Raw genomic sequence first — 12,936 nt, 5'->3', positions numbered from 1 at the left:
AGGGGGAAGATGTCATCTCTTCCCTTCTTCCCTCTACTCTCCTTTAACACGTCCCATTAACCACACCCAACTGAAACCCAGTGATCCCGGAACTCCATGATGTAGCTCGCAAGGGGCAGCCTCTTGGTGGCAGAGTGGGAATGGTGACAAAGGGAGGCCAATAAAAGGCTTCTAATACAAGCCACACAGGAGGAGGACCTGACACAAAGCTTTAGTGCTTCTGCCCACAATTCAGGAGCTGGCCATGAGACCTAGCCTGGTCATTGTGGTGGCCATCCAGTTCACATTCCCCTTGGGATCTAGGAGTACACTGTGCTGATAGGATCCATTGCTTAGAGCTATAATGCAATTCTCTGCTCCTGTGGGAGAGGAATCTGGTGGTCTTGCTTTACAGGTCTGCCTTAATTCTCCATTGGTAGGGTCATGAGCATCAGAAGATGCCTGGGCAACCCTGTGATTCCAATTGAGTGTGTCAATAAGCCATTCCCAAAATCAACCACCTTGGCCAACACAGAGAAGTCATTCTCTGCCTGTTGCTTAGCTGCTGAAGGATCTCACTGGCCAGGGGACTCTCAGTGTTCATTGCCCATGTGGCTCAAAGTCAAGAAGATAACACAAACTCTTTGTATAGTTATTGAGTAAAACCCTGAAGGAATGTTGTTTTCATCTTCCTTGGGGCTCAGGTCCAAGTACTCTGGCTGTGAAAGAGGCAGCACCTGAAACTGGATGAACCCTAACCTACCACCCAGATGCCCTCCCACAGTTGGGAGTGTGACTGACCCTTCAGTGGGCATCCCCCACATTATAGACCCATTGCTCCCGGGCAATGAAGAACAGCATATTCTGCAGATTTGAGGTCCCCATCTTACCTATTTGAAGTCTTTTCTGGCTAGAAATGGTATTATTGGTATCCAGATTAGCAAGAGGATAGAGAAGGAATACTGTGGCTTCAAAAATATGGTTCTGGAAGCTGTCTTCTGGGAAGGAATAGCAAATTGATACTTAATGCGCAACCTACTCAACTGTGCCTAAGCATGCTACTGCGAGGGTGGGGGGGCTTTCATTTCATGGAAGCCTTAGTGAGCACCTTAGAGAAAGTGCTAGCACTCACAGAAGCCTTGCTCTCACCTCCTTCCTTACCTCCCAGAAGCAGCTGGCCTGATCAAAACTAAATAACCTGATAAAATTTCAGGATGAACATCTCTGCCTGGCGCCTTTCCTGTCTGTGATGCTTTGGCACCACGGGCCAGCCTCAATAGTGCCGGGTCCCCAACATCCCATGGAGATGAGGAACCTATGCCATCTCTGGCTCCTATATGAGGCAGCACCAAGCTCTTTCTCCTGATGCCTGTGTCAAAGCATTCTCTCTAGACCTTGCTGGGAGGACTGTACTTCTAAGGAGAAAGCGAGACAGGTGGTGCATGAGGGAGTGTCCCTTTATCCCTACCTCTGTGAGCCTTCAGATACTCTGCAACAGTGGTTCTCAGCTGTCCCAATGCAAAGGAGAGTCTCAGTGCCTGTCGATGACTTTAGCTACTGCAACTTGGGGCTTAGGCTGGGGAGAAGGTGCAGTGAGTAACGGCACCTGCGACCCAGCTCAGCCCCAGGACCCATGCAGTGAAAGAGAGAAATGCATCTCAAAATTGTTCTCTGACCTCCACATATGTCTCCTCCTCCTCCTTTTCTCTCTCTCTCTCTCTCTCTCTCTCTCTCTCTCTCTCTCTCTCTCTCTCTCTCTCTCTCTCCCTGCCCTCCCCAAACATAATATAATAAAAGAAAGAGAAGACAGGAGAGATAGCTTAGAGGTTAAGAGTATTGTTTGCTCTTACAAAAGACCTGACTTCAATTCCAGCACCTATATGATGGCTCACAACCACCTGTATCTCCAGTTCCAGAGTTCCAGAGTGCCTGATGCCCTCTTATAGCCTTTGCAGTTCTCAGGCACTTGCATGGTACATAGACAATACATGCAGGCAAAACACCCATGCACATAAAAACTAAAATAAATTGAGGAGGGAGGGAGGGAGGATGGAAAGAGGGAGAGAGAGGGAGGAGGGTGAGAGAGGAGAGGAGAGGAGAGGAGAGGAGAGGAGAGGAGAAGACAGAGAATCCTCAGGGAAGTTCTGGCACTTTTACATCCTTAGCTATGACGAGTCCTTGACAACCTAACTCCAAGTGTGTCCCTTGCACCAGCAGCAGCTCTCTCACCTGTGACCTCACTGGACTCCGCATTCCTGGACCTCACCCCTTGCTTGCTGAATCGGGCTCTCTCCAATAAGATCAGTTGTCTATGGCTTCGGAGCCGTCCAGGCCATCCTGATCCCCTACGTTTAAGAGCCACTTCAGGAGCACAGAGAATGGTAGACTGTCTATAAGGCTGGATGCAGCATCTCTGTGGGGTCTGCTCAGCTCTGTTTCTGTCATGCTTCAGATAATTCATGAGCCAAGAAGCCCATCTGGGCCCCCAAAACCTCACCTGGGAACACTTAACTTTGAATGCTCTGTTCTTCACATATCACAAAATAGTATTCTTTCATGCCTTCTTTTTTTAATTACTGTAAAAAAAAAAACATGCTGCATTTCATTTTGACAATTTTCATGCAAGAATATCATGTACTTTATTCAAATTCTCCCCACCCATTCCTCTCTCTAGCTGACCCCTCCCTGTCTTCTGATATTTGGGATTTTTCAAATTATTTAAAGACAAAGATCATTGTTAACCTCCAAGACCATATGAAAACACACACTGGGACAACTGCGGGTTGTAGTTTGCCTATGGCTGTGGTAGACTAGTAGTACCACACCAAACACTGGAGCTGATGACTTTACGTCTTGGCTCCAAGGAACATCCTGGTGAACGCGGCCTGACAAAACTATCCAAGCCATATTCTCCTTCCTTCCGCCCTCTCACATCTACCTGCTGGTCTCCCATTGGCTTAATGGCCTTCTGGGACCCAGGAAAAGTCAGAGAAGGACAGGAAATACATCATCTCATGGGGACAAAGCATATGAAAGATATCCCTCGACATTTAGGTCAGTGCCCTAAAGGGCTCACTACCTCAAAGAGAAGGAAAAATGAGGTTGAAAACTCTAATGTGAGCTGGGTGGCCACTCAGGCAATGTATCCTTAAAAACACAAGGACACAAGTTAGATCCTCAAAACCCAAGTTGTAAAAAATAGGAACTGGGCCCTGTGGCCTATGCTTATAGCACCAGTGCTGAGAGACAGAGATGGAGACTGGCAGGTCCTTGGGGCCTACCAGGCAGCCAGCCAAGCCTACTTGGGACATCCCAGCCCAATGAAAGGTCCTGTTTCAAAAACAAGAAGAGGTTGGAGGGCACCTGAGAAAGCACACCCGAGGCTGTCCTCTGTCACGGCATGCCTCTAAAAATGTGAAATGGCATTTCCCACCAGTACTGATGGGATGTGACCCAAAGTTCGCACAAAAGCTATGACAGTTGTTCAGTGTCTTCCCAACCCCGGGCACCAGCAAGGCTTGTTTTGCAGATGCTTCCCCTCCGTAGAAGCTTTGGGTCATCACACCTCACTGATATCCAGCCTCAGCCAGACAGCCAGGCCAGCCCAGGGAAGAGTACGCCCTCCTTGTGTGAAACAGCCACCTTACTTCCCTTAGGCACTCCACAAAGTCAGAGGAAGAACCCCGTGACAGTTTCCACACCTCTGAGACAGATACTTTGCAGCCCAGTTCACTTGGCACATTAACCAGCCCTGGAGGCTATTGCTAGGTCAAGGCCAGTGTTAGCTGTAAACAACACCACGGTCTCAAGTATCTCACATGTGGCAACACACATCCTGGGGATGTGTCACCCGTCATCATACCTGCGCCTGCCTCCAAGCTCCACAGACACAACTCACAGGCAATTCTGCACATACTCCACACGGGTGCCCAGGCACGGAGTTTGTCATTCAAATAGAATCATGCCACAGAAAACATTTTGAGTTATCTACATAAGTAAGCCCAGGAGCCCTGTGTAAGAGGCAGATCAGGGGCTGGGTGTCTCCATAAGAAAGACCCTAAAAACCTCGCAGATCTGGGCTCCAGGTGCAGGGTTAGCTGTACGACCTTGGGAAACATCTCTGGCGTGTTTCCCAGTTTGCACCAGGGATCAGTAGGATGACTTATAAGTGGCACCTGCATAGTGCCCGACTGAAAGTGAGCATTCTGCCAATGCAATTTCTCTTTCCTTCCCTGTAGGAGAGGGAATAACAGAAATCTCTCCCCATGAAGCGCCCAGACTCATCTCCCGCGCTCAGTCCCCAGAGCCAGGCAGTGGTGCTCTGATTTCATTTCTGCCTCCCCGTTTCATCCACCGCAAAACATCGAGTCTGGTTTTGCCCCCAGCATATTTTTTTTCTTTATCTGATCCTGAGACCCAATTCTGAGATTCAGTGCTCTGTGTGCCCAATGCCCCCTCTCCACTGACTGGACATTTGGGTCCATTTCCTCCTTTCTTATCTGCCCCTCCCCCCATTGCACGCTCTACTTTCTTCTTTCTTCCCTCTGCTTAATATTTCCCTTCCTCTTTCCTTCTCCCCTCCCTTCCCCCGTCCCGTCCACCATTGCTCTCTATAGTCTAGAGTTTGCCCAACACCACCAGGCAGGCAACCTAACGCGCCATCTCAGGAAGAAGATGGATGCAGCCCCCGATCTCCAGAGCCTTCACTCAGATGAGAGAGACAGAACATGAACAAATACGTTACAGCATGTTCAGATGAAGTGTTCCCCGGGCCACAGAGAGCCCGGCACCCTCATATTTCAAAGGAAGCACGGGATCGTATGCAGAGCTGGCTGAGGTTCTCAGCAAGGGCGCATGCAGGTCGAGGGTCAAAATGATGGGAATATTTCAGGCGAGAATTTCCTGGGATGAGCTACGTTGTGAACCCTTTGCTACCCAGAGGAAGGGGAGTGAGGCTGCGGGACACTGGAACCACCCACAGTGGCACCGGTAGCGCATTATCACTGGGCATCCTAGCTGACCCTTGACCACGTGATTTACTTTGGCCAATGAAATGCAGAGAGAAGCATTTTATTCCAGGGTCCCTGTCCTCCAGACCCCTCTTCCCTCGTTGCGGAAACTGGAGAAGCATTTTTTTTATGTAATTTTTAGTGTATTAGAATTTATTCAACCTATCAGAGATATGTCAGGTACTGAAAAGCAAAACTACGGTTAATAGCTTAGTGTACAGGGAGTTAACTATTTAAAGTAAAAATTACCTTCTCGTAGAAAGCCAGATTTAAGCTCGCTAAAAATATCTATTTTTATCTCATGAAATATTTTACTGTGGTGAAATACACAAACGCTGCCATGTAAACTACGTGCAAGTATGCTAGTTAGAGACGCTTGTTGCATTCCCAGTGTTAGACTGCTCATGCCATTATGGACTTGTTAGTGGTTTTTTTTTTGTTTTTGCTTTTGTTTTTTTGTAAAAGCACTATTATGTTTCTTTTGAGACAGGGTCTCAGCTAAAGCTAGGCTCAAACTTGCTGTGTAGCTGAGAATGAGCTTCTCTGTGGTGGGGGAGGGGGGTACCTTTCAGGGTGGGGGTTACTCACCCATAGAACCCACAGGTCAATGCAGGTGTCTTCCTTAATTACCATCCACTTTATGTTTTTTTAAATAGAGTCTCTTGATGGTTGACTGTTGGGCTAGACCATCTGGTCAGTGAACTTTAAGAGCCTGTTGGTGCCTTCCAGTGCTGAAATTACAGGCACACACACCCAGGCCCAGCTTTGATTGTGAGTGCTGGCATCCAGACTCAGATCCTCATGATTACCCTGGAAGTATTTCACCAGCCATACCCTCCCCACAGCCTGACCTTTGTGCGTACTAGGCAAGCACTCTACCCACTGAGCTACCTCTCCACCCAGCAGGAGCAGTTTTGAAATGGAAATGTCAGAGACCAAACATCTGGAACAGGCCAGCAGAAGAGGAAACTGCATTTAAAGTCAGGAGCCAGAGAGAGAGAGAGAGAGAGAGAGAGAGAGAGAGAGAGAGAGAGAGCAGGCAGAGAGATTGTACACTATCTAGCTGCTTTGTTGGAGCTGTTTGTTAACGCAGCATAACCCAGCCTGCCCTGACTAATGTGGTGCTGATCATAGCCGCAAATCAAGAGACAGAAGCTTTGAGAGACCAGTTGGAGGTCTTTATACAGAACTCTGGGGTTTCTCCTCCAGAACTCCAGACATTGAAAGCCTGACTACAGTCCTCTGTGAAGCTGGGGAGGGGGGAATGGGGGGGAAGGGGGAACAGCTTGTAAAGCAACTCACGTGGAGTTGGCCAAAGCAAGACAAAGAAAGACAAGTGTTTCCAGGAACCTCAAAGAAGTCAAGTGCAAGAGAGAGCTGGGGTGGAGACCAGCATAGATCCTGTCAAGAGGGGTCATGTGGAAGGGCAAAGAACCTCAGCAGAAGGCAAGTAGGGACACAGCTGTGACCCTAGAGGACACCATGCACCAGAGACAGGTGTTGTCTGAACCAGGAACTGCAGGCAAGAGGTGCCCAACTTGTACAAAAGCACCAAGGAGAGAAAAGGTTCATTATAATTCTTCACTTGTTACTAGTTTGGTTTTGGTTGGTTGGTTGGTTGGTTGGTGGGTTGGTTGGTCTGGTTTCAGGACTTTTGAGGCAGGGTTTCCCTGTGTAGCCCTAGCCATCCTGAAACTCACTCTGTAGACCGTGCTGGCCTAAAACTCACAGAGATCCTTCTGCCTCTGCCTCCCTAGTACTGAGATGAAAGGTGTGTGTGACCACCGCCCAGCTTTTTAATTTGTTTTTAATGAGCATGCAGTGTGATGGGTTTCACTCTGATGTTTTCATGTACACATTGTCCTTATTGGCTCTTCTCCTATACCCCCTGCCCTCTCTTGTTGGTACCATTATTTCCTCTCATTTCCTTTCATAATGCATGCAACCCTCTGTTTCTGCCTTAAAATCTATTCTTCCTCCCACATCATCCCTTTATTCACACACACACACAGCAAAATATTCTGTATTTCAGTCAAGCTTATTTTACTGAACATAATAATAGCCAGTTTCATTCCTTTTCCTGCAGATGTCATGGTTTTGTTTTTCTTTATGGCTGAATAAAATTCTACTGTGTATATGCATCATGTTTTCTTTATCCACTCATCTGTTGATAGTCATCTGAGCTGGTTCCATTTTCCAGCTATTATCAACAATACAGCAATAAACATGGGTGTACAAGTCTCTCTGTGATAGACTATCGAGTCCTTTGGGTATATGCCGAGGAGGGTGTAGCTGGATCATGTGGTGAGTCTATTTTCAGTTGGGAAAAAGTACAACTTAAATATAAGCAAGGTCAGATTATGAAAGCTGGTCACCACCATAGAGAGACCTATCTGCTCCCTTATGTCTTCTCTCTCTCCCCCCCACCCCACCCCCGCCAGTCTAGCCCTGGAGACCTCAAAATCCTGCTGTGCAACATGGCAGAGAAACCGAAGTACAAAGGAGAAAATGTCAGCATATAGCTCCTTCCCCCAACATCTACAGCAGGCCTGAAATTGGGAGGGAAGTCTCCCTCTTAAGGCAAGATTGTGGGACTGCATATGCTCATGAATAAATGACTGTCCGTCATCTTACAAGCCTTAAAATGGCCAAAGAGACAAGTCTCTGAATATGCCATTGAGGCATAGTCTAGATTAGGTTAATTAAGGTAGGAAGGCGACCCCAATCAAGGGCAAAACCATCCTATGGACTGGGGTTCCAGGCTGCAAAGAAAGAAGGCAGCAAGTTAAGCACCAGCATCCATTTTCCTCAGCTTCCTCACTGTAGATGTAACGGGACCAGCTGCCTCACTCTCCTGCCACCATGACGGGCTATGCATCCTCAAACTGTAAGACAGAATGAACCCTTTCTTCTTTAAGATGTTCTTGTTAGGTGTTCTGTCACAGCAAAGCAAAAGGTAACCAGTACAGTGGGACACAAAAACAAAGTTGTTGGGGCCAGTGAGATAACTCAATGGATTAAGGTCCCATAGAGCAAGCCTGAGGACCTGAGTTCTCTTCCTGGAAGAACCACATAAAGACGCAAGAAGAGAAGCAATGGCACAGAGTTGCCCGGTGACCTGAGCACATATACATACACACACACACACACACACACACACACACACACACACACAAATAAATGTAAATATTCTCTTCAAATAATCATTTAAATAGCAATGTTTCATGAGTCCATCTCATACATCATGCATCTAGCACAAACCAAACTACAAATTTTTCAGAGGTCAACAAAGTGACATACAAGATTTGACAAGTGCATCGTCCCTAAAGAAAGTGACTGTGAGTCTAAACGGAAACTGGCTAGCCACAGGTGAGAACAGGAAGAAGCCCTGAGCTGGCTATCCTTCCGACCCTGAGGGCTGAAGTCACCACAAAACATAATCTTGACCTTTTCAGTTTCCTGTGATACACTGGTGGCAAAGGTAGAGGTGGACATTTTTAGATAGTTTACACTGCTCTGACTTGAAATTGTGTCATTAAGTCCTATTGTTCTATGATGTCAAGTTGTCCTAGGACAATGGTTGGGACTGGGAATCATTATATTAAGCCACATAAGACGGACCTAAAACAAGCACCACACCCTTTCATGTGTGGAATCTTGAAGAGGGGAGATGGCAAAGCAGAGGGACACTGTCAGGGGACAGGGTGGGGATCCAAAGGAGGAGGGTAACAGGGTCCAAGGGGATAGCTAGGGGGATATGACCAAGGTAACATGCACATATAAAGATATCACAATGAGGGCTGGAGTGATGACTCAGCGGTTAAGAACACTGCCTGTTCTTCCAGAGTCCTGAGTTCAATTCCCAGCAACCACATGGTGGCTCACAACCATCTATATTGGGGTCTGATGCCCTCTTCTGGCATGCAGATGTACATGCAGATAGAGCAACCATATACATAAAATAAACATCAATAAATAAAATATTTCTAAAAAAAAAAAATCACAACAAAATGTACTGCTTTATACAATGACTACATTTAGGTGAAGAAATTCAAAGCAAAGCAAACGTCCTATTGTTCAAACTACTTCTGAGCCAGGTAGTGTGGAAACAGTGCCCTGGTTCTGCCATCCATGCCCTCCTTCTTGTGGGCGTTTCTGCACTGCAGAGGCCAAGGAGAAGATCTTTTAAGTCTGGAATTCCTGGCGCTCTCTCTTGAAGACTGAGCGTAGCTGAGAGTGGGCCTGAAGTTGTCCCATGCTGAGCAGCAGTGGGAAGAGACAGCACCAGGCTCTAGTCTAGAGTTCAGTGTCTGGGTGGTGACAGAGTCAGGAGGTGCCTGAGTGCATGGTTAGAGGTGTGCACACTTGACCTCAAGTGATCTTAGGGTTGATTGTTCAGATCGAGTCAAAGGTCATGTCTCTCCTAGTAGACCACACCCACTGATGTTTATTTCTACAAGACCAACAGGAAGTCTCTGCCCCAACCCTTCCAACAATTTTGGAAACATCTAATTCCCTGTAATAAATAAATCTCTTTTCTTTAAAAAAAAAAAATATATCTAGAGTCTCTGTTTGCAGTATAGAACTCTGGCTAGTACATGAAAGTCCTTTCGTTTCATAATTTAATTTGGCATGGCCACAAAGAGCTGACACTCTGGTCGGAGGAAAAGTGTCACCATCTCTCCGTGAAGCCCTTCGTTGTTCATCTGACTCTTATGAAGTTTGTTGGCCTCCATTGGTTGATTGGCACTTGTTCCTGAGTTTGAATGACGCCCAGGCACCTATCAAAGCTAAGACCAAAACCTGGATGCGGATGAAATCACTAGGAAAATGCTACCTTACAAAACCTTTCGTGAAATGGGCCACCTGACCTTCTCTAGGATCAGCCCAATTTCACCCACACTTTTGGGCCCTCAAATAACCAACCCCATCCTTGTGAAACCAGCTCCACTCTCAGGCTCCACTGCTCTCCAGATAGAGCGGGATAGCTTGATCGTGCTCCTCTTCCAGTTCCCAACTCCCACCCCGTCCTGCCCTGTCCCCCTTCCCCTCCCCCCCCCCCACCGCCTCCACCCCCGTGACAGAAGCACAGCACCATGAGGATCCAGTGAACGGCTCAATGGGAAAGCCTGTCATTTGGCTGGAAAGGCTGTTTCAAGGCAAAACATTTCCACCCGTGTGGAAAATAAAGAAGGGGAACTGGGCGACATAGTGGTACCTGCCTTCGAACTCAGGACGTGGGAGGGAGAGGAGGATGCGGGAGGTTCATTAAGTTTATGCCAGCCGGGGTGACATGGTAAGTTTCAGGTCAGCCAGAGCTACAGAGACAAAGCCTGTGTCCAAAAGAAAAAACAAAAACTAAAAAAAAAAAAAAAAAAAAAAAAAAAAGTGCAGGCTGTGCTTTTCCACTGCAGCGTGAACCATGCGTCAAAGTCCCTGCCTGATGCTCCACAGCTTTCCCTTAACCCTTCTTATGCTGTCTGCTCCACTGAGGTTCCTGAGTGGTAGATGCCTTCTTTTGTGTGCGTGCGTGCGTGTGCGCACGTGCACAATGTACGGGTGTGAGTGAGTGTGGGGTGTATAGGTGTGGGGTGGGTGGGTGTAGGTGTCAGGGTATGGGGGTGCTCGTTTGGCTCTGTATGGGTGCTGGGGATTGGACTCAGACTCTCCTCCCTTCTTTTTGTACTTAGCGTTTTAGTTTACTCTGCTGGTTTTGTAGAGCTCCTTAAACTTCTAGAGAGATTAGATGCTATGGCTCATCTGCCCTCTGTGTGCACCATACACTCTGCAAAATCAATCAAAATGCTCAGGCAGGATGGAAGGACCAACTGCCAGTCTTACTGCACCCAGAGCACCCTGGCATAAAGATCTTTGCATATTTCCATCCTCTTCCCTCCATGAACCATCACAGACAAAATGCGTACAGCTCACTCTGTTTCCAAAAGGCAACGTGTCACTTTGGTTTTTGTTTTGTTATGTTTTGTTTTGTTTTGTTTTGTTGAGACAGAGTCTCACTAGGTAACCCTAGCTGGCTTGGAACCTTCCTCTGCCTCCCCTGTGCTAGGAATAAAGGCACAACTTGCAGCTGTGAATTTTAATAAATGGGTATCTACAAAATGTGTTGATTACCACCATAACTTTTAATATGCGTTTTGTACTTCTAAACCTCTGGAAAGACTAGAGGCTTCAGATGAGGACTTCAGTTTTCCCGCCATGCGCACAGCAGGGTTGACTATGCCACACAGAGCAGCAATCGTCATTCCTAAATGTGTTTCCTAACAGAAGCATTACAGTCTGGAACCCTTCATTCCTTCTAATTCCTTCCTTCCTTCCTGTATTGTCCGTAACAAAGGCATACGTGTCACTTACTTACATGTGATGCTGCAATTTCACTTCCAAAAGCCCGGACAATCTTTCCATGCGCTTCAACAGAGTATACAACATGCTCCGGCTTCCTAAGTCCACTTTGACCTTCACTAGCAACCTCTTTAGCACCTAAGAGCTGCACAGTATAAAACGAGGGCTGGTTTATGCATCATGTGTACAATATCCCTGATACAGCCCAGCTCGATGATGTGCACTCGCCTAGAGGGTAATGGATAAGCTGACATTTCCAGGCACAAATCAGCACAACACTTCACGCAGTTTCTTCCCTGTCACCTCCCTCAATCCACTGAAGAAGCACAGGCCGTACAGTCCGCAGTTCTCAGAGGTGCTCCAGCAATGCCATTTTTTTTTTTTTTCAGCAATACCATTTTTCAAAGACCGTGTTTCCCGGGTTTTTAAAAAGCCATTTGCACAAAAAAAAAAAAAATCTATGCTTTTCAGTGCATCAAGCACTCCCAACTAGCTAGAAGGACTATAGATAGCTCATAGAAGCCCTTCTCTGCTTTGTACACTACATTTAGAAATAAAATTGTACATACTGTGCAATGGCTACATATTTTAAATACCACCATTTGGATCCAAGCCTTTCCTTCTTTCCTGTCTTCTAACAAATGGGTAAAGAATAAGTATGTGTAAGGCTCAGAAAGAGTTGAACAGGAACTGGAAAGATGGCCCAGTGGTTAGGGACCCTCACTCTCTTGCAGAGGTCCAGGGTTTGTTTTCCAGAACCCATGTGGTGGCTCACAATCTTCTGTAGCTCCAGTTCTAGGGGACCTAATGCCCTCTTCTGGCCTCTGCAGGAACTACATGCACATGGTGCACTCACACATGCAGGCAAAACACTCATTTACATAAAATAAATGTTAATAATGTTTTAATGGGGGAAGATAAATTCACACCTGAATTCGCTTACAGAAGACAGGCTTTCTTACACATCCAACGCCTAGTGCCCTCAGTGTGCTAATGTGATCGGTGCTTTGTCACTGTCTGGCAACCTCTTTACCATCTACAGACCTGATGCTGGTAAACCTGGATTCGGCTTTCCATTTTACACAGTATAAACACAGCAGAACAAAATTCACAGAAAGTGCAGGGAAAAAAATGGCCCCTGAAAAGGCCCAAGAGCGAAGACACTAGTGAGTCAACTTTTATAACCGCTCCCTCCCACCTCCTCCAAACAAACCTCTGAGCACGTGCAGACAGCACCATATGGCTCTCAGGGTGGTTTCTCCATCCCATTTCCTCCAGGCAGAAGTGCATGTGAATTTTAGCAAAAAAAAAAAAAAAGACATTTACAAAGTGATCTTTCACTACATCTACATTTAACATCCCCGAGGCACGTCTTAACACCTAGACAGGCTGGGTAGGCAAGGCAGGTACCCAACCTGCCACTGTGTACCCAGCAGTCTTCAATTAACTGCACATGTGTAACCATAGTCATGACTGCAAGGGTCTTGAACGTATGTATCCTGGCTCCAAATCCTTCCCACCAACCCGGTAGGCTAGAAGTGCTCCGAATTTTCAGAAGACAATAAAATGTGGGAATATTAATATACAGAAT

General features: G+C 46.8%; 1 long non-coding RNA gene across 1 annotated transcript in view; it reads right to left on the bottom strand.

The window, feature by feature from the left end:
• Positions 1-12,598, bottom strand: part of LOC311599623 — a 66,241-nt gene extending 53,643 nt beyond the window's left edge. The window contains exon 1 of the long non-coding RNA XR_014779975.1: positions 12,559-12,598. This is a non-coding gene — a long non-coding RNA (uncharacterized lncRNA). The remainder of the gene's footprint in view (positions 1-12,558) is intronic.
• Positions 12,599-12,936: the final 338 nt, after the last annotated feature.

Source organism: Acomys minous, assembly GCF_964271855.1.
Source record: "Acomys minous genome assembly, chromosome: 6".
NCBI lineage: Eukaryota > Metazoa > Chordata > Mammalia > Rodentia > Muridae > Acomys > Acomys minous.
The sequence above is the reverse complement of the archived record's forward strand: the minus strand, read 5'-3'. Positions and strand labels throughout refer to the sequence as shown.